Source organism: Elephas maximus, chromosome 2, assembly GCF_024166365.1.
Source record: "Elephas maximus indicus isolate mEleMax1 chromosome 2, mEleMax1 primary haplotype, whole genome shotgun sequence".
NCBI lineage: Eukaryota > Metazoa > Chordata > Mammalia > Proboscidea > Elephantidae > Elephas > Elephas maximus.
In genome coordinates, this window is record NC_064820.1 from 105,907,656 (window position 1) to 105,931,261 (window position 23,606).

The window sequence follows — 23,606 nt, forward strand, 5'->3', positions numbered from 1 at the left end:
CACACATTTGGAATGCACTGTTACCACAGGAAGATCTGCTCCTCAGAATTTAGTTTCTTTTTTTTTTTCCTAACTCTTGCTTCACAGAGTTCTGTAGACTTTGATAAATACGTGCCTTTAGTTTTTTTATACTAAAGTTTGTATAGAAGCTAGCCACATTGACGCTCATAGAAACACTCGTAGATTAATGGATATATAGCCTAGTAAAAGTTGAAGATCCTCAACAAGATGGATTGACACAGTGGCTGCAACAATGGGCTCAAGCATAACAACAATTGTGAAGATGGGCAGTATTTCATTCTGTTGTACATATGGTCACTATGAGTGAAAAACAAATCGATGGCACCTAGCAATGACAACAGCCTTGTAGACTCACATTACTTCCTACTGACTATCGTAATGGCTTGCACAGTGCTGGAGCATGACATGGTGAAAGAACTTGAGAACAAAAATCCAAAATTAGAGTGTGAGGGTCCCCTCCATGATTACCACTTTAGGACATAGGAATAAGTTTTGTAACCTCTCTGAGCACTGGTTTCACATCTATAAAATGGACATAATAAAACATGCCCTATAGAACATCTAGCTTAATTGGCATAATGTAGTTTATAAAGAAAATGTTCTACATTCTACTTTGGTGAGTAGTGTCTGGGGTCTTAAAAGCCTGTGAGCAGCCATCTAAGATTACTGGTCTCACACCTTCAGTAGCAAGGAAGAATGAAGAAAACTAAAGACACAAGGGAAAGATTAGTCCAAAGACTAATGGACCACATCTACCACAGCTTCCACCAGACTGAGTTCAGTACAATTAGATGGTGCCCAGCTGCCACCACTGACTGCTCTGACAGGGATCACAATAGAGGGTCCTGGACAGAGCTGGAGAAAATGTAGAAAAATGTTCTAACTCACAAAGAAATATCAGACTTACTGGTCTGACAAAGACTGGAGAAATCCTGAGAGTATGGCCCCTGGACACCCTTTTAGCTGAGAAATGAAGTAACTCCTAAGGTTCAGCCTTCAGCCAAAGGTTAGACAGGCCCATGAAACAAAATGAGACTAAATGGGCATACCAGCCCAGGGGCAAGAACTAGAAGGCAGGAAGGGTCAGGAAAGCTGGTAATAGGGAACCCAAGGTGGAGAAGGGAGAGTGTTGACATGTTGTGGTGTTGTTAACCAATGTCATAAAACAATGTGTGTACTAAGTGTTTAGTGAGAAGCTAGTTTGTTCTGTAAAACTTCATCTAAAGTACAATAAAAACAAAACAAAACATGTCCTATATCTCAAGGGGCTGGCAGATGAATCAAATTAGGCAATTTATTTGAAAGCACATTTTTTAATGACAACATGCTACAGAAGTGGAAGCTTTTTTTGGAAGCTATTGATAATTTATTGATAATCCTGGGGCTTTCCCAAATTTGAGTTGTTCACTCTTAGACCTCTTGTGTATATATGATTATATAATTCTCCATCTGAGTGACTGTTATATGCATAGAAAGGGAAGCCCTTGATGGATGGAAATAGGACAAGAAGAATATTCTCCTCCCTTTTCCTTGCTCCTTTAAGGCTGCAGTGCCCAATGGACAGGCCAGAAGAGGGATATGCACTGCCGTTCACCAAAGGAATTGTTTCATGATTTTGAGCTTTGTTTCTGGGCAAAGCTCAAAGCACTTTGACAAACATGCTATCTGGCAGAGGAAAGATCCATTGCTTGAACCATACACAGAGTAATTTCTAACAGTGGAAGCAGTCAGATGGAGTTAGAGATAGTGTTTTCAAAGCATCTGATATGCCAGATTTCATGAAAGACATGAGTGACATGATTCTTGCCTTCAAGGATTTTTAATTCAATGTGCCAAATTCCTCTGACCTCACTGACCTGATGATGGTTATTTTCATGATTATTGATATAGCAATTGCAAAAAAAACCCATAACGTTGGCCATGATTTATGTTGTTACTGTATATTACTGATAAGTTAATTATGGATGAAAAGTGAGGAATATACAGCTGCTGAGATAACAACAGAGTTTTGAAGTCACTACTAATCATCTGTTGTCAACTTGGCATCACCCTAAAGTCACCTTATAAAGCCTTCCATAGAAGCTGGAAACTACATTTCCTTGGATCTATTCCTGCACAACATTTCCCCATCAGGTTCTGAGTTCCAGTTTGCCAGTGAAAGAAACATATGTGAGATTTGGAAGCCAGAAGAGAAGCACCACTATTATTTTCTAGGCATGGTTGCAGGTCGACATGCTGCAGGCAAGAGGTTCCCTGGGGCTTCTCAGAGGGTACATGAGAGCTGCTCCCTCACTGCTGCATAGCCAGTGAGCTGATGTGCAGTTCTCAAAGATTCTGGAGATCTGCAGCACTTAAGGGGAGCAGTTAGGAACTACCCTGGTTCTTCAGGCTGAGGTCTTCTGTAACTGCTTACCTCACATTCAACCTGCAGCCTTGGATAGCATCTCCAGCCTTTGCTCCCAGCTCTCCCAACATGTGTGGAGTTTCCAATTCCCACGTGAAATCCTTTATTCCCTGGATACTTTGCAGTGGTTAAGCGTTTGGCTTCTAACCAAAAGCTCTGCAGTTCAAATCCACCAGCTGCTCCTTGGAAACCCTATGAGGCAGTTCTACTCCATCCTACAGGGTTGCTATGAGTCAAAATTGACTCAACAGCAATGTTTTTTTTTGTTCGTTTGTTTCCTTGAACACACTCAGAATGAGATGGGATAGTCATATTGCACAGCAGGAATTAGTCAACAGATAACCTAAAATTAAAAACTTGAGAGTAGGGGAATAAATGTATTAAATAAAGCAATAAGTTATTCACTTAGAAAGTGTTTTAAGCGTTTATACCTTGAAAACAGAAATACATAGTGTTTCCAAGCATTCATAGAAATATTTACCAAAATTAATTATTTATTAGGCAAGAAAACCCTGGCAATAAAAATAAAATAGTAGAAATACCAAAAACCGCATTCTACGAACATAAAGAATTGTGTTATAAACTACAAGTAATAATAATTAAAAAAACAAGACCCTATTACACCTGGATTTAAAAACATTATTCAGAATAAATTGTGAACCAAGAAGAAACATGAATTTTTAAAAAATAAACAATACTTGTCATATAAAAATATATAAATTCTATATATCAGATCCTATGCAATAGCAGAATCATTGCTTAAAGGAATATAATAGAAATATAGCATCAACTCAAATGTGTATATTACTAAATTAGAAAAAACAAAAAGCTAAACATTCAACTGAAGTTGAAAAAAGGGCTACAAAATAAATAACAAAAAAAAGCAGAAAGTCATGACTTGAAAACTCAAAAAAGTAGAAGCTTTGCTAAATTTTTCAAAATCTGTACATCAAAATATAAGCTTATTTTAAACCACTCCAGAATTTATTTAGCTTACTTAAAAAAAACTTAACAAAACTAATTGATTAAAATTAAAAAAAAAAAAAAGTTTACCTCAAGAAAAATCCCAAAATTGCCATCATTAATTACCTAAGGAAATGAGTCTATCTAGACAATTGGTTTCCAGCAAAATACTTTTCATTTGAATGATCAGTTTTTAGTTTTATAATTGCTGCCTATTTCTATCAACTTATTTCTTACCTTTTTGACTCCCAAAATGCAAATTTTTTCCAACTATTCTTTCTGAATAGTTTCTGAATAGGTCTACTCCGTCCTATAGGGTCGCTATGAGTTGGAATCGCTATGAGTCGGAATCGACTCAAGGACACTGGGTTTTGGTTATTCTTTCTGAATAGTTTCTTTCTGTAATTAAATTATTTGAGGAATCTAAGATGTTTCTTTTTCCCAATCATGCCTCTGGATTTAGAGTTTTCTCTCCTGGCTCATGTTTTTGTCTTTATTGGTGCGTTTGTTTGTTTTTTGTTGTCTACAGGTTTCTCAAACAATAGTTTTGTAGTTGTCTTCTTGCTAGGCTGTTTTTTTCACCTTCTGGCTTGGTTTCCAAGGGTATTCCGTTCTAACTATAACTCACTCTGAAGACGAAGCATTTACTCTTTATCTTTTTCTTTTTCAAATACTTGTAGGCACAAAGAAACAAGAGTGTGAATTCTCAGTTCTTAAAAAAATGAACCATAGAAATAAAGTAAAATTTTCTTTAGAGATAACAGTAAATGTGAAACATCAAAAGGAACTACTGTCTTTAAAGAATGAACATGAACCTAAATTTGATGAATTAATAATCAAAAGAAAAAAAAACAAAAATTTAAATGGAGATAGTGTGCCTGAGGAGGTTTTTCAAAGTAAAGAAATTTTCTCCGGTTAAATATGAAAAATACAAGCCACTGTCTACCCAAAGAATGAAAAGGATCCTATGCTGTTAGAAATGAAAATACAATGCAAAGTCAAAATTAAAGAACTGAAATAGTCATGAACAATAATTTTAGAAATTGTTTAAAAAGTCCATGATGAATATGATAAAAAGAGTTGTGAAGAGAAGGAGCTCAGTTCAAAGTCTCCTAATGGGATTAAAGGACACTGCAAATCCAGTATATACAGGAGTTTGAAAGGTTATGACTGATAATGACAATTCTTTGGATATATTTAAAAAAGAAAATCAACGAAGAACTGATTAAATTGCAAAAGTCATAAGCAACAATTGTCAATAAAAGATACACTGCCATAGGAGTTAATGTTCAATGTTTCTGAATTTTCTGGTTTAATTAACATCTGAATTTGGACTGAGGGAAGCAGACACTGAAGAAATGACCATCTTCATGGAAGAAAGTAAAGCCAGTAGAAGAAAAACCGAAAGTCTCTCATCAATGAGAGACAGAATGCTTAAGAAAGAGGGCTTCAAACTGGTTAGTTCTGCTTCTAACCCCTACTGATAATTTACATTCCTAACAAGTTCCCAGGCAATACCAATGCTGCTGGTTAGGGACCAATTCTGAGGACCACTAGAAGAGCAATGGTTCTCAAACTTTTCCTATACACAAAAATCACCTTGGGGTACTGATAAAAATATAGATTGTGATTCAGTATATCTGAGGTGGAAATGCAAATTCTCATAGGGGTTTGAACTGGAATGAACCAGTTTGTAGCCCTGTTGAGTACTGAGATAAACAAATTGAACCAAACAACTTAGATTAATAAGCAGCATATTCAAGTGGGCCTGGCAAAGCTAAGAACATTAATTCAGAAAAAGTGCATTTCAGAGTTAATTGGTAGATGTGAAGAAGAAAATTTCTCTAAAGCTGAATTATATACAAGGTGGGGAATTTTTAATCCATCTGTTATAGATTGAGTTGTGTCCTCCCAAAATTGAGTTGTGTCCCCCAACTTGGCTAAGCCATGATTCCCAGTACTGTGCGGCTGTCCCCCATTTTGTGATCTGATATAATTTTCCTATGTATTGTAATTCCTAACCAAACTCCTGGTGGTGCAGTGGTTAAAAGTTCAGGCTGCTAAAGAAAAGGTTAGCAGTATGAATCCACCAGCTATTCCTTGGAAACCCTATAGGGCAGTTCTACTCCGTTCTGTAGGGTCACTATGAATTGGAATCAACTAGATGGCAACAGGTTAGGTTTAAGTTATGATGTTAATGGAGCCCTAGTGATGCAGTAGTTAAGAGCTCTGCTGCTAACCAAAAGACTGACAGTTCAAATCTACCAGGTATTCCTTGGAAACCCTACATGGCAGATCTACTCTGTCCTATAGGGTCACTATGAGTTGGAATTGACTTGAGGGTACTTAACAACCACAACAACATGATGTCAATGAGGCAGGATTAGAGGCAGTTATGTTAGTAAGGCTGGATGCAATCTACAGGATTAGCTATTAGGTGGTATCTTGAGTCAATCTCTTTTGAGACATAAAGAGAAGTGAGCAGAAAGGAGAGGGACCTTGTTACCACCAAGAAAGAAGAGCCAGGAGTAAAGCACATCCTTTGGACTCAGGGTCCCTGAGCTGAAAAGCTCCTAGACCCAGGGGAAGATTTATGACAAGGACCTTCCTCCAGAGCCTACAGAGACAGAACACCTTCTGCTGGAGCTGTCACCCTGAAATTGGACTCAGAGCATCCTAAACTGGGAGAAAACAAACTTCTGTGTGTTAAAGCCACTCACTGGTGGTATTTCTGTTATAGCAGTACTAGATAAGTAAGACAACTTCCATGAAGCTAATATAAGCATTCACTATAATATCTGAACACAACAGAGCCACTTTAATGTGAATGGACTAATTATGTGAAAATTCAAGCCAGACTCAGAAGAGGAAGTGGAACCAGGAATTTCATTGCTGATGTCAGGTGGACTCTGGCTGAAAGCAGAGAATACCAGAAAGATGTTTACCTGTGTTGTATTGACTATGCAAAGGCACTCAACTGTGTGGATTGTAACAAATTATAGATAACATTGAGAAGAATGGGAATTCCAGAACACTTACTTGTGCTCATGAGGAACATGAGCACTGGTTAAGAAGCAGTCATTTGAGCAGAACAAGGAGATACTGCCTGGTTTAAAATCAGGAAAGGTATGCATCAGGGTTGTGTCATTTCACCATACTTATTCAGCCTGTATGCTGAGCAAACAATTCAAGAAGCTGGACTATATGAAGAAGAATCCAGCATCAGAATGGGAAGAAGACTCACTAACAATCTATGTTATGCATATGACACAACTTTGCTTGATAATAGTGAGGAGGACTTGAAGCACTTACTGATGAAGATCAAAGACCACAGCCTTCAGTATGGATTACGCCTCAACATAAAGAAAAAAATCCTCACAACTGAGCCAATAAACAGCATCATGATAAATGCAGAAAATATTGAAGCTGTCGAGAATTTCATTTTACTTGGGTCAATAATCAAAGCCCACGGAAGAAGCAGTCAAGGAATCAAAGAACGCATTGCTTTTGGGCAAAAGACCTCTTTAAAGTGTTGAAAAGAGAAGATGTCACCTTGAAAAGTCAGGTGAGCCTGACCCAAGCCATGGTGTTTTCAGTTGCCTTATATGCACATGAAAGCTGGACAGTGAATAAGGAAGAACCAAGAAGAGCCAACACCTTTGACTTATGGTATTGACAAAGAATATTGAGTATACCATGGATTGCCAAAAGAATGAATAAATCTGTCCTGGAAGAAGTACAACCAGAATGCTCCTTAGAAGCAAGGATGGTGAAAGTACATCTCACATACTTTGTGCATGTTATCAGGAGGGATCAGTCCCTGGACAAGGACATCATGCTTGGTAAAGTAGAGGGTCTGCAAAAAAGAGGAAGACCTTTAATGAGATGGATTGACACAGTGGCTGCAATAATGGGTTCAAGCATAACAATGTTATTAGAATGGCCCAGGACTGGGAGTGTTTCATTCTGTTGTACATAGGGTTGCTATGAGTCAGGACTGACTCCACAGCACCTAACAACAACGATGTGAATGGACTAATTATGTGAAAATATCTGACGACTGTGAAATCTTGAAAGTAAATTGTTTGGAATAATCATTCTCATGGTCTTGAAACCAAAACACAATTTTAATCTTCCCATAGACCTTTATTTTTTCTTAAATCAAGTCCATTTTGAGGCTCGTAAGAGCTTCACATACAGAAACAATTCAGTTATGCAGAACAGTGCTTCTCAAACAACTCTACATATTGAAATCATGTGTAGATTTTTCAAGAGTGCCTGGACCTCAACCTCAGCAGATTTATTTGTATGGAGTGCAATCTGAGAGATGGGATTTTTTTTTTTTTTTTAACTCCCTGGGTGATGACAACGTGTAGCCATATTTAAGGACTAGTGATGTAGAAGAACTTGAGAAAGATCAGCTGATGCTTGTTTACTTGAGTACTACAAACTACCTTAGCACAATTACCTGTTCAGTGCAGTCTCTCTTCAGTTTATTTTCCAATTGGGACTGAAATTATTAACCACAGAGTGCTTATGCAATAAGTAACACTCATTCGAATTAAACGTTAGCAATGATTTTCCTTCTGTTATTTCTTTCTATGGGGTTGCACAGTAGTTTCTGATATTCTGAACAGGTGCCTCCATCAACACGAATTTTCAAAGAGAAATATCAACAAAGCTGCTAGTTAAATCTGCCGAAGCTTTCCTTTGTGATGGCTGACTGTTCCATCCTTTGGAATCTCACTGTGAGCCATCAGAAATGATTAGTAATGGGCATCTGCTTTTCCAGTTTACTGTCTTAGAATTTCAAAATGATTTTAATCTTCTTCATGGTAATATCCTTTTCATGCAACAGAAAACTTGCCTAGGTACATCACTAGTTTCAACCCATGAGTAACAGCTGAGAATTGTATAAAATCTTAGAAACAAAAAGTGCTTCAACAGTCCTCTAATAATAATAAAAATAATAATAATAATACATTCTCACTTTTTCACTGAAGAAGAAATTAGTCCGAGAGGAATTTAACTCACTTTTAACCATACTGTCCACACTGGGAGATAGAGCCCCACCTGGAACACATTCCTTCTGTACTAATACACCTTCTCTTGGAGGTTTCTAAATGCTACAACAAGTAAAAAATCATTAACTGCTAGAGTCAAACATACCTATATCCCTAAAGGCCATGTAAAAACCTTGATGAAAATATAAATTGATTTCTCAGAGTTCTTAGATTTCTTGCAGATGAAACCAGGACCAATTTAACAACCAACATAAAGTGACTAACATTTAAATTTCTCAAAGCTTGCATCGAATTTCTCCAGAAATACTTCCATTAATTGAATGCATTGTTTTAAAAATGTTGACTGAGCTTAATTAAGAAAGATATTTCTTAAGTATATTTCTACTTTAGGTCAAGAGTTCCAATAGTCTTTACTTTCCATCTCTCTAAGCATGGTTCTTGGCTGAAGGCAGAGCATACCATAAAGATGTTTACCTGTATTTTGTCTACTACATGAAAGTATTTGACTGTGTGGATCATTAAAAAAAAAAAAAGAATAACATCATGAAGAATGAGAATTCCAGAACACTTAATTATGCTCATTCAGAAACTGTATGTGGATCAAAAGGCAGTCATTCGAACAGACCAAGGATACTGCATGGTTTGAAATTGGAAAAAGTGTGCAGCAGGGTTTTATCCTTTCATCATCCTTTTTCAATCTGTGTGCTGAACAAGTAATCCAAGGAGTTGGACTATATAAAGAAGAACATGGTACCAGGATTGGAGGAAGACTTGTTGATATGCAGGTGACACAACCCTGCTTGCCAAAAGTGAAGAGGACTTGAAGCACTTACAGATGAAGGTCAAAGACTACAGACTTCAATATGAATTACAACTGAACATGAAGAAAACGAAAATCCTCACAACTGAATCTATAAACATCATGATAAAATGGAGAAAAATGAAGTTGTTAATTTTATTCTACTTGGATAAACAATAAATGTCCATGGAAGCAGCAGTCAAGAAATCAAATTACGTGTTGCATTAGGCAAATCTGCTCCAAAAGACTTCTTTAAAGCTTCAAAATGCAAAGATGTTACTTTGGTGACTAAGATGTGCCTGACTCAAGCCTTAGTTTTTTCGGTCGCTTCATGTGCATATGAAAGCTGGACCACTAAAAAGGAAGACAGAAAAGAATTGATGCATTTGAATTGGCAAAGAATATTGAATATACCATGAACTTCCAGAGGAATAAACAAATCAGTCTTAGAAAAAATACAACCAAAATTCTCCTTAGAAGCAAGGCTGTGGCTTGCCTACTTTGGTCACATCATCAGGAAAGACCAATTGCTAAAAAAGGACATCAAATTTGGTAAAGTAGAGGGTCAACAAAAATGAGAGAAATCTTCAATGAGATGGATTGACACACTAGCCACAATAATGGACTCAAACATAACAATGATCATGAAGATGGCACAGGACCAGGCAATGTTTCATTCTGTTATACGTAAGGCCACCATGAGTTAGAGCTGACCAGACAACTATTAACAACAATAACAAATGGGAGGCAGAGGAGCCAGTCCAAGACCCAATTTCCATCTATGGTACAGAATTCGGGAAACATGGCCTTCATCCTTGCACAGTGCTAAATGGAACTACTCTTTAGTGTAATTCAGAGGGTTCTTGAGATCTTTCCAGTGTTTCTATCAGAGTGATTAGCTTCTAAGCTCCTATTTTGTTATTAGTGCCTTCCTTTTGCCCCCTGTTATTATTTGCCTCATTTAAAACTTCCTGATAAACATTGCTATATCCACAGCTTCATATTGAAGATCAAAGTTCTAGTCCATGTTGCTGCCTTCACAAGGCTTATTTCCCTTACCTGTGACTGTCTGTCAGTGAAGGAATTATAGAAACATTAGGGACCTTGTCTCCATGTGAACCTCCACAAATTCCAACCAGGCAGATGTCTTCTGTTCCCTTCATACTCTTTTGAGCAGGAAAGTCTATGGCCTCCTATGATTAGGCATGGCTATGTGTTATCCTATTTCTAAATACATGACTCTATGTTTCTCTAATATTCCTTCATTGCTGTTCATTATAAAAATGAAATTCCTACACCACCTTAAAGACTCAAATTTTTTTGTTTTATTTTGTTTTGTTTTCCAGAACTGACAGAACATTCAGCTTTTAAGTCTCTTTCTTATTTGCTATTTTAGCTATTGATGGCTTCCTTCTGGTCAATTATGTCATTCTTGCCTCAATTTAATTTTCCTGGCACCCAAGAACTGGGTTTGAATCCCAGTTTCACCATTTACTAGCTGTGTGATTCTCAGAAATTTATTTAAATTCCTTAAGTTCTGGTTCCCTATGAATACAAAGGAAGCTCGTAATAGTACCAATCTCAAAAAATTGCTGTCAGAGTTAAATGTAAAACACATAGCACGGCGTCTGACACAACGTTAAGTTTTTTAAAGCGTTGGTTATTTTTATTGTTTGTCAACTGGAGGTAGTTGTAACAGTGAAGGTTACATAACTAAAGAGGGAACATAGGGTTCACTCCAATTTTGGGTTCAGTGTCCATTGAAAACCACATTCTCTGCTCTAGTAGGGAAAAGGATTCCAGGATTTTTAGTTAGTTGTCTCCCACCACTACAAAAAGAAAAAAACAAAACAAAACGTTTAATCATTTGAATCAAGCAGGTAGTTGCTACTTTAAGTTGGATACCTATTAACTCCACAGAGCTCTACTGTACTAACTGTGTTCCTGAGAATACAAACAAATTAACATGAACAGGTGACAAAGGATGGTGTGGTTTCAATAACTGTTTTTTAGGAAATTTGTATATTTTTGTCATCCAAAAGAATAGAATGTCTTTCCTGTGGAAAACTTCTGGCTTTCCAAATAACGTCTTCAGGACATACTCTCTCTTCTGCCCAAAGTGCTTAGTGAACATACACAGCAACCTGCTGTGTCCTAACCTAGTGCAAATGACAATAAATTTCTCAGCTACCCTTTCCTGGCTAAAAGAAAAAAAAAGGATCAAATCACAAACCAAGAGGTCTGTTTTCTCTAATCCTCTAAACATCAAATAAAATGAAAGAATTCTACATACTTTTGTAGTCCTGAGATTATCTAATGATTACTGAAAATTTATATTTGGGTAGGACTCCAAGGAAAGACAAAAAAAAGTAAAATGCACTGTACTTTGTTTTTCAGATTTGTGAAATTCTGCATGCATGATATCATCTACTTTAGAGGATATTGGATTGACAGATACCCTCATCATGACTTAAGCTCTAAAACAAAACTGTATACCTTTCCTTTGCTGAAAGATCATTTGAATATAAAATACAATAATTCAATGTGGCTATATGTGCTCTTAACTTCTTCATACAAAGGAAATAATAAAAGCCTCAGGGAAAAGAAAAAAAATCTAAGGGAATAATAAAACTTAAACATAAATTATTCCTCGAGTAAAGTAAATATGTCACAGACCTATTACATTTTGTAAAGTAAAAATTCAAAGAACTTCTTAGAAATAGTGCAGAAAATCAAGATGAAAAGAGGTTAGACTCCAAGGTGAAAGGACTGATCCTCTCCCATAACTCAATTGAGGAAGAGCTTAAATCAGTTCCGAGGCCAGGTCAGATAAAAATAGGGATTTTGGTGCAGTTCAGTTTAGCACATGAGCTGAGAGAATGAAAACCATATTCTCATCTGATGGACATTCAGGAGTCAAAAAAGAAAAAAAAAAAAATTTATTTCCACTACAGACCAGAACAGTTCAAAGGTGAGACGCAACAGTGACAGTTCTGACAGGTTTACCCAGGTGTGGAGACTTTTGACCAGGAGTTTAAAATCCCTCTGTTGATGAATTTGTAAGTAATGAAAGTGGGAAGAAATTCACAATGATGGATGGCTTTACTGTCACAGTCAGACTGAAATAGTTGCCAGTATCAGGAAGAGGTCAAAATAATGAAAACGCCGTGTATTTCCATGAGGTTTTCCAAGTTACCAGTGCTTTCACATACATTATCTTCATTGAGCCTCTCAATGTTTTCAAAGCAGGTGTGGCAGATATCAGCACTCCAATTTGACAAAGAAGGAACTGAGCCTTGGAGAGGGAGTCGCCTAAGGTGAAATAGCTGCTAAGTCATTCTCAGAGTTCTAACTCAAGCTTTTTGGCTCAAAGTCAGTTACAAAGAGCTTCATCCAGGACCACTGAATCAAGCCCTGTAAGGTATGGTGGTCTGGGATACAGTCTTTTTAGTAAACCCCCAATGTTATTCTGTCTGACACCAAAGTTTATGATCTACTCCACTGGAGGTTCCTTCCAGCCCTATGATTTTATGATTCTGGTTTATGACTAATCAGCCTAAATATTAGCTGGTAGACCACACTGCTCCCTGCCAAATTTCCTCCACCAAATTTCCTCCACCAAATATAGCAAGAGTTGACAGATGCTCAAAAGGCAGTGGTCTTTGTCAATGCCCATCCTAAAAGCAGCTGGACCCACTCAGCCTTCACTCAGCTGTCTGGAGCCGGGCAGCAGGTGCTGGTTTGGCCAGCTGTTCTCACAAAGTAAGCCTGGCAACTCTGTCTGCCCGGATCTCAAGTTTTCCCTTGGGTGGCCTTGCTCTTGTGGGTGGTCCAGCCCAACCTTAATCCTGGTGAGTGAGCATTCCAAAACAGAAATACCCAGGCCAGAGCCTGCAGAGAGCACATGTGTGTTTTATGTTAATAAATATGTATACACACAGCTCACTTAAAATTTCTCCCAGTCTCAAATTCTATGTATGTACATGCATTCATGTATAAATATCATGCAAAATAGTATTACATGTGATTTCTAAGTACAGATGAAGATGGGTGTGGTTCAGTTGTCTTAACCTTCTTCAGTGTCTAACATTAAGCCTATTTTATGAGAACAGCACCAAAAAAAAAGCAAAATTTAGGTATTACCAGACTAAAATAACTGCATTTAACAATATCCAGAGGAAAGAAAATTTTGGGAAAAAAACCATGTGTGAAGGACGTACAAATTTATAATAAATATGGAGATAGATGAAGAGAATATATCTTTTTTGCAAAACTATAGAAGAACGTTGTAGCTTTAAATTGCTATTCTTGTTTTTTTAAAATAATTTTTATTGTGCTTTAAGTGAAAGTTTACAAATCAAGTCAGTCTGTCACATATAAGCTTATATACACTTTACTACATACTCCCATTTAATCTCCCCCTAATGAGTCAGCCCGCTCCCTCCTTCCAGTCTCTCCTTTTGTGACCGTTTTGCCAGTTTCTAACCTTCTCTACCCTCCCATCTCCCCTCCGCACAGGAGATGCAAACCAGTCTCAAGTGTCCACCTGATACAAGTAGCTCACTCTTCATCAGCATCTCTCTCCAACCCATTGTCCAGTCCCTTCCATATCTGATGAGTTGTCTTCAGGAATGGTTCCTGTCCTGGGCCAACAGAAGGTTTGGGGACCATGACTGCTGGGATTCTTCTAGTCTCAGTCAGACCATTAAGTCTGGTCTTTTTATGAGAATTTGGGGTCTGCATCCCACTGACCTCCTGCTCCCTCAGGGGCTCTCTGTTGTGCTCCCTGTCAGGGCAGTCATCGGTTGTGGCCGGGCACCATCTAGTTCTTCTGGTCTCAGGATGATGTAAGTCTCTAGTTCATGTGGCCCTTTCTGTCTCTTGGGCTCATAGTTATCGTGTGACCTTGGTGATCTTCATTCTCCTTTGATCCAGGTGGGTTGAGATCAATTGATGCATCTTAGATGGCTGCTTCTTAGCATTTAAGACCCCAGATGCCACACTTCAAAGTGGGATGCAGAATGTTTTCTTAATAGAATTTATTTTGCCAAATGACTTAGAAGTCCCCTTAAGCCATAGTCCCCAAACCCCAGCCCTTGGTCCGCTGACCTTCGAAGCATTCAGTTTATCCAGGAAACTTCTTTGCTTTTGGTCCAGTCCTATTCTCATTTTTTTAATACAAGTAGAAAAATAATATATACTCTAACAGACATAACATTAAATTTATAGAAGAGCTGCAAAATTAAGCTTAAACTTAAAGTGATGTTTCCAGTACATTGCCTGTAGATATTCTTCACATTTATATTATGTTCATTGTTCTTTTCTGCCAGTAGTCATAAAGAAGAGAGGCTCCACAATTCAATATTCTCAGATAAACTTTGCTGAGTAGATTTCTCAACATTTCAAAATGAACTGATGATTTTAAAAATGAGTTTAGTGTGAAGGTTTCTCTAGAAAAGTGTACAATCCTTTAATACTCTGAGTCAGTACAGTTTTAATCTTCCTCACAGGCAAACTCAGATCATGACTGAATAAGGTGTGAATAACTTATTTTTTAAAGCACTTGGTTATTTTTCCTTTTAAACTTCTCATACTGGATGGCATTTAAAAATAATATCATAAACCTTTACAGTAACAATGACTTTGTAAACAACAATTTCTAGGACTCCATAAAAGCTGACTAAAATCCTTAATGATTCTTTTGGAGGAGAATACCAGAGCTATAGACCAGCCTGTACCAAAAGAAATATTTGGAACAAAAGAACAAAAGTTGTTGTAGAATGAGCAATGCTTTGATCTGTAAAAAGGGGAAATTGCACTTCACATATTTACTATCAGAAGCAAATGAGGTTTTATATACACATTTATAGATGCATATACAATACACAATTATCAAAATTGCTAATAAATACCACTATTATAACCAACTTAATAACTTACTTCAAATGTCTATAAAGTTATTAGAACAGCTGAAGTAGGTATAAACGGATGGACTATATATGTATGTATGTAATGAAATGAAGAAGAAATTTGATGGTAGGTTATTTAATTAGATCAATAAAATGTGCATACTGGTGCAAACAAGTTGATGCATAACCCTGGATTACCCAGGGTGTCCACATCGATCCCATTAATTGGTGAGCCTGTGAAATTCACTTAATTTTGTGGGAATTAGGAGAGAATCCCTGCCAGGCAAAATGTGGCATAAGCCGACCTATCTCTAGGGCTAACTCTGAGCTGATGTTCTGAGTCTTAACTCCTTCCCTATGCAGGGCCAGCTTCCCATGTCTCTAAGGCTCTCAGTTTTTGATGTTCCCCCTACCTGTTCCTTAGATGGATTCCTCTGCTAAGGAAGAGGCTAAGGGGACAGATCCTGGAGCCCCACAGCCTGGCTCCATGTCTTCGCTTTGCTACTTTCTAATCTTGCAGCCTTAGGCAATTAACTGAACCAAATTTACCCCACGTTCCTCACTTTTCATTTCTATAATAAAGATGATAAGATGAATAAAACAGAATCTACCTACCTCATTGGGCTATGATGAATGCTAAATGTGTCAATATTTGAAAATCAGAATCTTCCTTGGTAAACAATAAATGCTATATAGATATAAGCTATTACTATTATTTGCAAAAAACAGTGGCTTGAAAAGCAGACTAGAACATAAAAATTAAATACGTATATGTTAGAAATGCCCAAAACAACCCTAAAATACCAACATACACAAAATACACTGAAAAGAAATATTTGCAACATAAGCAACAGGCAAAGAGCTTCTACAAATCAGTAAGAAACAAAGACCATAAAAAAATTGAGCTACACGAATAGTTACGCCCCAAAATAGGAAAAAAAATACAATTTGTTAATAGATCTATGAAAGATGTTCAAACTCACTAATAATCATCATAATTGTTATCGTTAGGTATTGTTAACTCAGTTCCAACTCATAACAACCTTACATAGAATAGAACGACATACTGCCTTGTCCTGAACCATCCTCACAACCATTACTATGTTTGAACCCAGTGTTGCAGCCCCTGTCTCAATCCACTTCGTTGATTGTCTTCCTCTTTTCTCACTGACCCTCTACTTTACCAAGCATGATGTCCTTCTCTATGGACTGATAACATGTCTAAAGTAAGTGAGACACGGTCTTACCATCCTCATTTCTAAGAAGCAGTCTAGCTGTACTTCTTCCAAGACAGACTTGTTTGTACTTCTGGCAGTCCATTGTATATTCAATATTCTTTGCCAACGCCATAACTCAAAGGCATCGATTCTTCTTCGATCTTCCTTATTCGTTGCCCAGTTTTTGCATGCATATGAGGCCATTGAAAATACCATGGCTCTGCAAATTAAAACAAAATGAAATTCTTCTTTTTTTTTTTTAACAAATTGGAAAAAAGGATTAGTGATACATAGCATCAGACAGAAAGGGATCAACATGCTCAAACACTGTGTGTAAATGAAATCATTAGGAATTTTTTAGAAAAAATTTGGAAGGGTTCATCAAAACTTAAAATATCCTTAATTATTAAATAGGAAACCCCATTTCTACAAATTCCCACAGAAATATTTAAAGTATACTTTGTAAAATAAATGTGCACCTATGTTCACTGCAGGGTGCTTTTAATAGGAAATATTTTAAATAACCTAGGTGGCTATCAATACTAAGTTGATAAATTATGCTCCAATCATATCAAAGAATATTAAATAGCTGTTTTAAAATCACCTTTCACACATCTTAAATGCATAAAAGAAGAAAATTTGCCAATATGCATCAGACTGTTAACTGTGGCTAACTCTGGGTAAAATGTAAATATTTCTAAAGACAAGTATAGACTTTGATATTTTACATTATATATTCTACTTGGAATTTTACACCAGACACACTTTAATTTTAAAAGGGGTACATTTCAAATCAAAATGAGTACTTTTAGATTATCAGTCAAGAGCAATGTACTAAACAGTACATGTAGCATCCAATGGGGAAAAAGATTACCAAAATATAGGCCAAGTGTTGATATTTATCACTTCTAGGTAGTGAGATTGCTGGTGATTTTTGTCCCTTTTACTTTATATTTTGTAGATTTTCCTATTTGACTAAAATAGTTGTCTTAATTATCTAGTACTGCTATAATAGAAATACCCCACGTGGATGGCTTTAACAAAGAGAAATTTATTATCTCGCAGTCTAGAAGGCTAGAGGTTCCAATCCAGGATGCTAGTACCAGGGGAAGGCTTTTTTTCTCTGTTGGCTCTGGAGGAAGGTCCTTGTCATCAATCTTCTCCTGGCCTAGGAGCTTCTCAGTGCAGAGACCCTGGGTCCTGGTTCTTCATTCTCAGTGGTAGGAGGTCCCTGTCTTCTCTGCTCAATTCACTCTTTTATATCTCAGAGACTGACTCAAAATACAACTTAATCCTATAGATTGAGTCCCACCTCATTAACATCATCGAGGTAGGATTTACAACACTGGAAAATTACATCGGATCACAAAATGGTGGATGACCACACAATACTGGGAATTGTGGCCTAGCCAAGTTGACACACATTTTAGGGAACACAATACAATCCATACAATAGTATTATTTTTGTATTCAGAAATGAAAAGATAATGTATTAAAACTTTGTTAATACCCTCAAATCTTAACATTGAAGACTTATTGGAATAGAGGGCATATAGACATTAAGCTATTTAGAGTGAAAACAAAACTCCCTCCCATTGTTTTGTCCAACTTTGTAAGACCTGCTTTCTTCTCTACATATCCTGTTTATTTAATGAAGTACAGAAGATCATAGGCAACAACATAGCAACCTAATTTGTGGAGCTTGAGCATTTGTAACAAAATATTGAACTAAATCTACTTAACATCACATGTAAGCTAGTATTTAGAAAATGTTAAGTCTTCACAAAACTAATAAAAGAACTGTCTTGAAAATCAATCCTTAAAATTGATATTAAATAATTTGAACTATAATGTTTTAACCAGCATATGCATGTCTTTTAAAACGCCTACAAAACTTTTGTTCACTTAAAAATACTAGCTTTTAAAATTAGGTAGCATTTTTTACCTTTCAAATTTCTTACAGATTTTCCTTTTGCTATTGCACTTGGCCAGAAAGCTCTGAAATGACATCACAATTGTAGCTTTTGGAGGTAAAGGCCCAAATGACCAAATGGACCAAATCAAATTTAATCCAAGGTGATTCTGAAGAGACCAAGATACTAAATTTTGAAAATTGGTGTTTATTCTAGAAATACCAGCTAAATATTTTGAATAAAATTACTAAAGAAGCAGCCTTTTTGTTCCCTGTGCTGCTTTGTTACATTTGACAGTCATTTTTAAAAGTGATTCTTAAAACCATATTCAATCTAATGAAGATCTATCTGAGAATTATGCCATTACAACACAATAGTCCTGTGTATTAAAACTAATAATTCCCATATAGACTACTCTCAATTAGCTATTTAAAATTCAGAGAAAAAAAAGAAAACTTCATACATAAAAAAATTTTTGGAGCCTATGAACAAATGTCTACCCATTGCTCTTGAGTGTATTCTGACTAATAGTGACCCTATAAGACAGAGCAGAACTGCCCCATAGGGTTCCCAAGGAGCACCTGGTGGATTTGAACAGCCGATCTTTTGGTTAGCAGCCGAACTCTTAACCACTGTACCACCAGGGTTTCATGAACAAATGTTTGGAATCTATGAAAAAAATGTCTTTGAATCTATGCAATTTTCTCTAAGCATAAAACAAGCAGTGTAATTTACTAATTAAAGTTCTATCCCATTTTCCTGGTACCCACACATGAGTAGAAAGAGAGAGAGAGAGAGACTAGGTATCTCATGCTTTAAAAAGAATTCACAATGTCACAGTCATAATCATACAGACTATACATTCAGCATGAAGAAAAATCTCCATGAAAATAACTTTATTATACAATAAAGTGAGATTCTGAGACTCTGTTCTGCCTGTGCGTTCCTCTCATCCATGGTATTAACTATTGTGAGCATCCAAGGTCCCTATCTAAAAGGAAAATATATCTGTTCTGCCTGAAAGACAGGGAATGCCATAATTTAGAGTCTGAAGCAATAGTGAGCTAGCTCTCATAAGTCCATGGCATCTTAGAAGAGGGTAAACTCTTTCTTTTCCAAAAGAGATTGGCCCTCTTCTCCCTCACACTAACCTATAGTTTTGAAAGGAAAATAAATTAATAAATAAAATAAGATGAAATAAAGTGGTATCATCTTTTCTTTTGGAGACCAGAGAGGGAAAATGCATGTATGAGACAAAAAAGGTCAAAGCCCCTATCAATAAAATTAAGTTGTTATCCTTTTTTCTCTACAGTAAATTTTCTCAAATCTTAATATGCATAAGAACCATTTGGTTACCTTTTTAAAATGCAGATTCTGATCTCAGGTGATCTTAATGCTACTGGTTCTGGGACCCCACTTTAAATAGCGGTGCCCTAACATATACATGGGAGTCCTTGGCTGCCATAAACAGTTAACATAGAGCTTCAAATCCACCCACTGACACCTCAGAAGAAAGGCCTGGCAATCTACTTCTGAAAAACAGCCATTGAAAACCCTATGCAGCACAGTTCTATGCTAACACACATGGAGTCGCCATGGCTCAGACTGACTCAACAATTGGTCTTAAGATATGTTTGACTACTATAATGAAATTCAACACATACCTTCTTTCTTTAAGTTGATTTATCCTATTACTATTCTTTGAATTCTTCTTGCAATGTTTCTAATATATTGGCACTTGGTCTAGTGTCAATGTCTTCCACCTATGAAGTTATTGTTAATTTAGGAATCCATGATGGTTAAATTTTCATATTTTTTCGTTATATAAAATTGTCAACAGTTTTGAAAAATAGCAAGTGGTTGTTCAGGTTGGAGCATTTCTGGGCACTCAACTATACAAAAGAATAGTGTTGTAATTCAGGTGCTTGGATGGCTTCTTCCTTGCAAGACAAGTGTTCTAGGGAGGACTCGATGGAAGCAGGGCCTTTTTTCTGACACTTCATAGAAAATAGCACTGAATTTGCCAGACAACATACATGTTCCTAGAAGAGCCTTAGTGGCACTCAGCTGCTAACCAAAAGGTCATCTGTTCGAACCCACCAGAAGCTCTGAGGGAGAAAGATGTGGCAGTTTGCTTCCATAATTATAGTCTTTGAAAGCATAGGGGGCAGTTCTACTCTGTTCTATATGGTTGTTATGTGTTGGAATAGACTTGACAACAATAGGTTTAGTTCTTTATATACCTATACAAACATATATATACACATATATATGTATATATACTCCTGATGAGACTACATGCTAGCATTTCAAGGGTCAACACACTTGAGATGAGACAACCTGTCTAAAATTCTGATCTTGCTCAACCAACCCCAGAATAAGTTCCTTATCTCTGAAGTACCAAAAAAAAAGAAACCCAAACCCGTTGCCACCAAGTCAATTCCTACTTATAGCAACTCCATAGGGCAGAGTAGAACTGCCCCATACCGTTTCCAAAGAATGCTTGGTGGATTCTAACTGCTGACCATTTGGTTAGCAGCTGTAGCTCTTAACCACTACACCACCAAGGTTTCCTATCTCTGAAATGAGAATAATGAAATACCCAACTCAAAATCTTTAAAAGCAATTTTTAGAATATACACTGTTAAAATTTCTGAAGAGAAACCCCCCTGAACTGACCCCGGGGGGGGGCCCAGCTGGTTGGCGCCAGCGGCGTGGCGACGCAGCTGGTGGGAGAAGTCCCCGGGAGACAGTGACGGGTCTTGGAGCGGGGAGAGCGGCATCCCAGCCGGGAAGCGCGGTCGTGGCGCAGGTGAGGGGAGCTGCTCCGCTCGCCTGAGCTGACCCCGAGGGCGGCGCGGCGACGCGGCTGGTGGGACGGGGAGTCCCCGGGAGGCAGAGACTGATTTTGGAGTCGGAAGTGCACTGTCCCAGTAGGGGAACCTTGAGGCTGGACGTGGGGCTGGCAGCGGAGGACCTGACTGTGACTCCAGTGGGCCAGACCCCCTGGGGGCAATCTCCACACAGCCAGCACACATAGGCGACACGCCCCACGGAAATCTCAGATATAATAGTCATTCCAAGCAAGACAAGCAACTCTGGCTATATGCTGAGGTGCTACTCTCCTATCTCTCTGATCCCTCCCCCACCCTCCCCAGGCGGCTTCATTAACATCCAAATAGCCTGAGCCAGAGGGAGAACTCTGATAGGGATCAGACTGCATTTTTTTTTTAGCGGATTTTCTGGAAAATCTAGTTTCCCAGTGATGGCTCGGAGACAGCAGTCCATATCAAACCACATAAAGAAGCAGACCATGACAGCTTCTCCAACCCCCCAAACAAAAGAATCAAAATCTTTCCCAAGTGAAGATACAATCCTGGAATTATCAGATACAGAATATAAAAAACTAATTTACAGAATGCTTCAAGACATCACAAATGAAATAAGGCAAACTGCAGAAAAAGCCAAGGAACACACTGATAAAACTGTTGAAGAACTCAAAAAGGTTATTCAAGAACATAGTAGAAAAATTAATAAGTTGCAAGAATCCATAGAGAGACAGCATGTAGAAATCCAAAAGATTAACAATAAAATTACAGAATTAGACAACGCAATAGGAAGTCAGAGGAGCAGACTCGAGCAATTAGAATGCAGACTGGGACATCTGGAAGACCAGGGAATCAACACCAACATAGTTGAAAAACAATCAGATAAAAGAATTAAAAAAAATGAAGAAACCCTAAGAATCATGTGGGACTCTATCAAGAAGGATAACTTGTGGGTGATTGGAGTCCCAGAACAGGGAGGGGGAACAGAAAACACAGAGAAAATAGTTGAAGAACTCCTGACACAAAACTTCCCTGACATCATGAAAGACGAAAGGATATCTATCCAAGATGCTCATCGAACCCCATTTAAGATTGATCCAAAATGAAAAACACCAAAACATATTATCATCAAACTCGCCAAAACCAAAGATAAACAGAAAATTTTAAAAGCAGCCAGGGAGAAAAGAAAGGTTTCTTTCAAGGGAGAATCAATAAGTTCAGCCTACTCAGCAGAAACCATGCAGGCAAGAAGGCAATGGGATGACATATACAGAGCACTGAAGGAGAAAAACTGCCAGCCAAGGATCATATATCCAGCAAAACTCTCTGAAATATGAAGGCGAAATTAAGATATTTACAGATAAACACAAGTTTAGAGAATTTGCAAAAACCAAACCAAAGCTACAAGAAATACAAAAGGATATTGTTTGGTCAGAAAACCAATAATATCAGATACCAGCACAATACAAGGTCACAAAACAGAACATCCTGATATCAACTCAAATAGGGAAATCACAAAAACAAACAAATTAAGATGAATTAAAAAAAAAAAAATACACATAACAGGGAATCATGGAAATCAATAGGTAAAAGATCACAATAGTCAAAAAGAGGGACTAAATACAGGAGGCATTGAACTGCCATATGGAGAGTGATACAAGGCGATATAGAACAATACAAGTTAGGTTTTTACTTAGAAAAATAGGGGTAAATAATAAGGTAACAACAAAAAGGTATAACAACTCCATAACTCAAGATAAAAGCCAAGAAAAATGTAACGACTCAACTAACATAAAGTCAAACACTATGAAAATGAGGATCTCACAATTTACTAAGAAAAACGTCTCAGCACAAAAAAGTATGTGTAAAAATGAAATTGTCAACAACACACATGAAAAGGCATCAAAACGACAGCACTAAAAACTTATTTATCTATAATTACGCTGAATGTAAATGGACTAAATGCACCAATAAAGAGACACAGAGTCACGGACTGGATAAAGAAACACGATCCATCTATATGCTGCCTACAAGAGACACACCTTAGAGACACAAACAAACTAAAACTCAAAGGATGGAAAAAAATATATCAAGCAAACAATAAACAAAAAAGAAGAGGAGTAGCAATATTAATTTCTGACAAAATAGACTTTAGACTTAAATCCACCACAAAGGATAAAGAAGGACACTATATAATGATAAAAGGGACAATTGATCAGGAAGACATAACCATATTAAATATTTATGCACCCAATGATAGGGCTGCAAGATACATAAATCAAATTTTAACAGAATTGAAAAGTGAGATAGACACCTCCACAATTATAGTAGGAGACTTCAACACACCACTTTCGGAGAAGGACAGGACATCCAGTAAGAAGCTCAATAGAGACACGGAAGACCTACTTACAACAATCAACTAACTTGACCTCATTGACTTATACAGAACTCTCCACCCAACTGCTACAAATATACTTTTTTTTCTAGGGCACATGGAACATTCTCTAGAATACACCACATATTAGTTC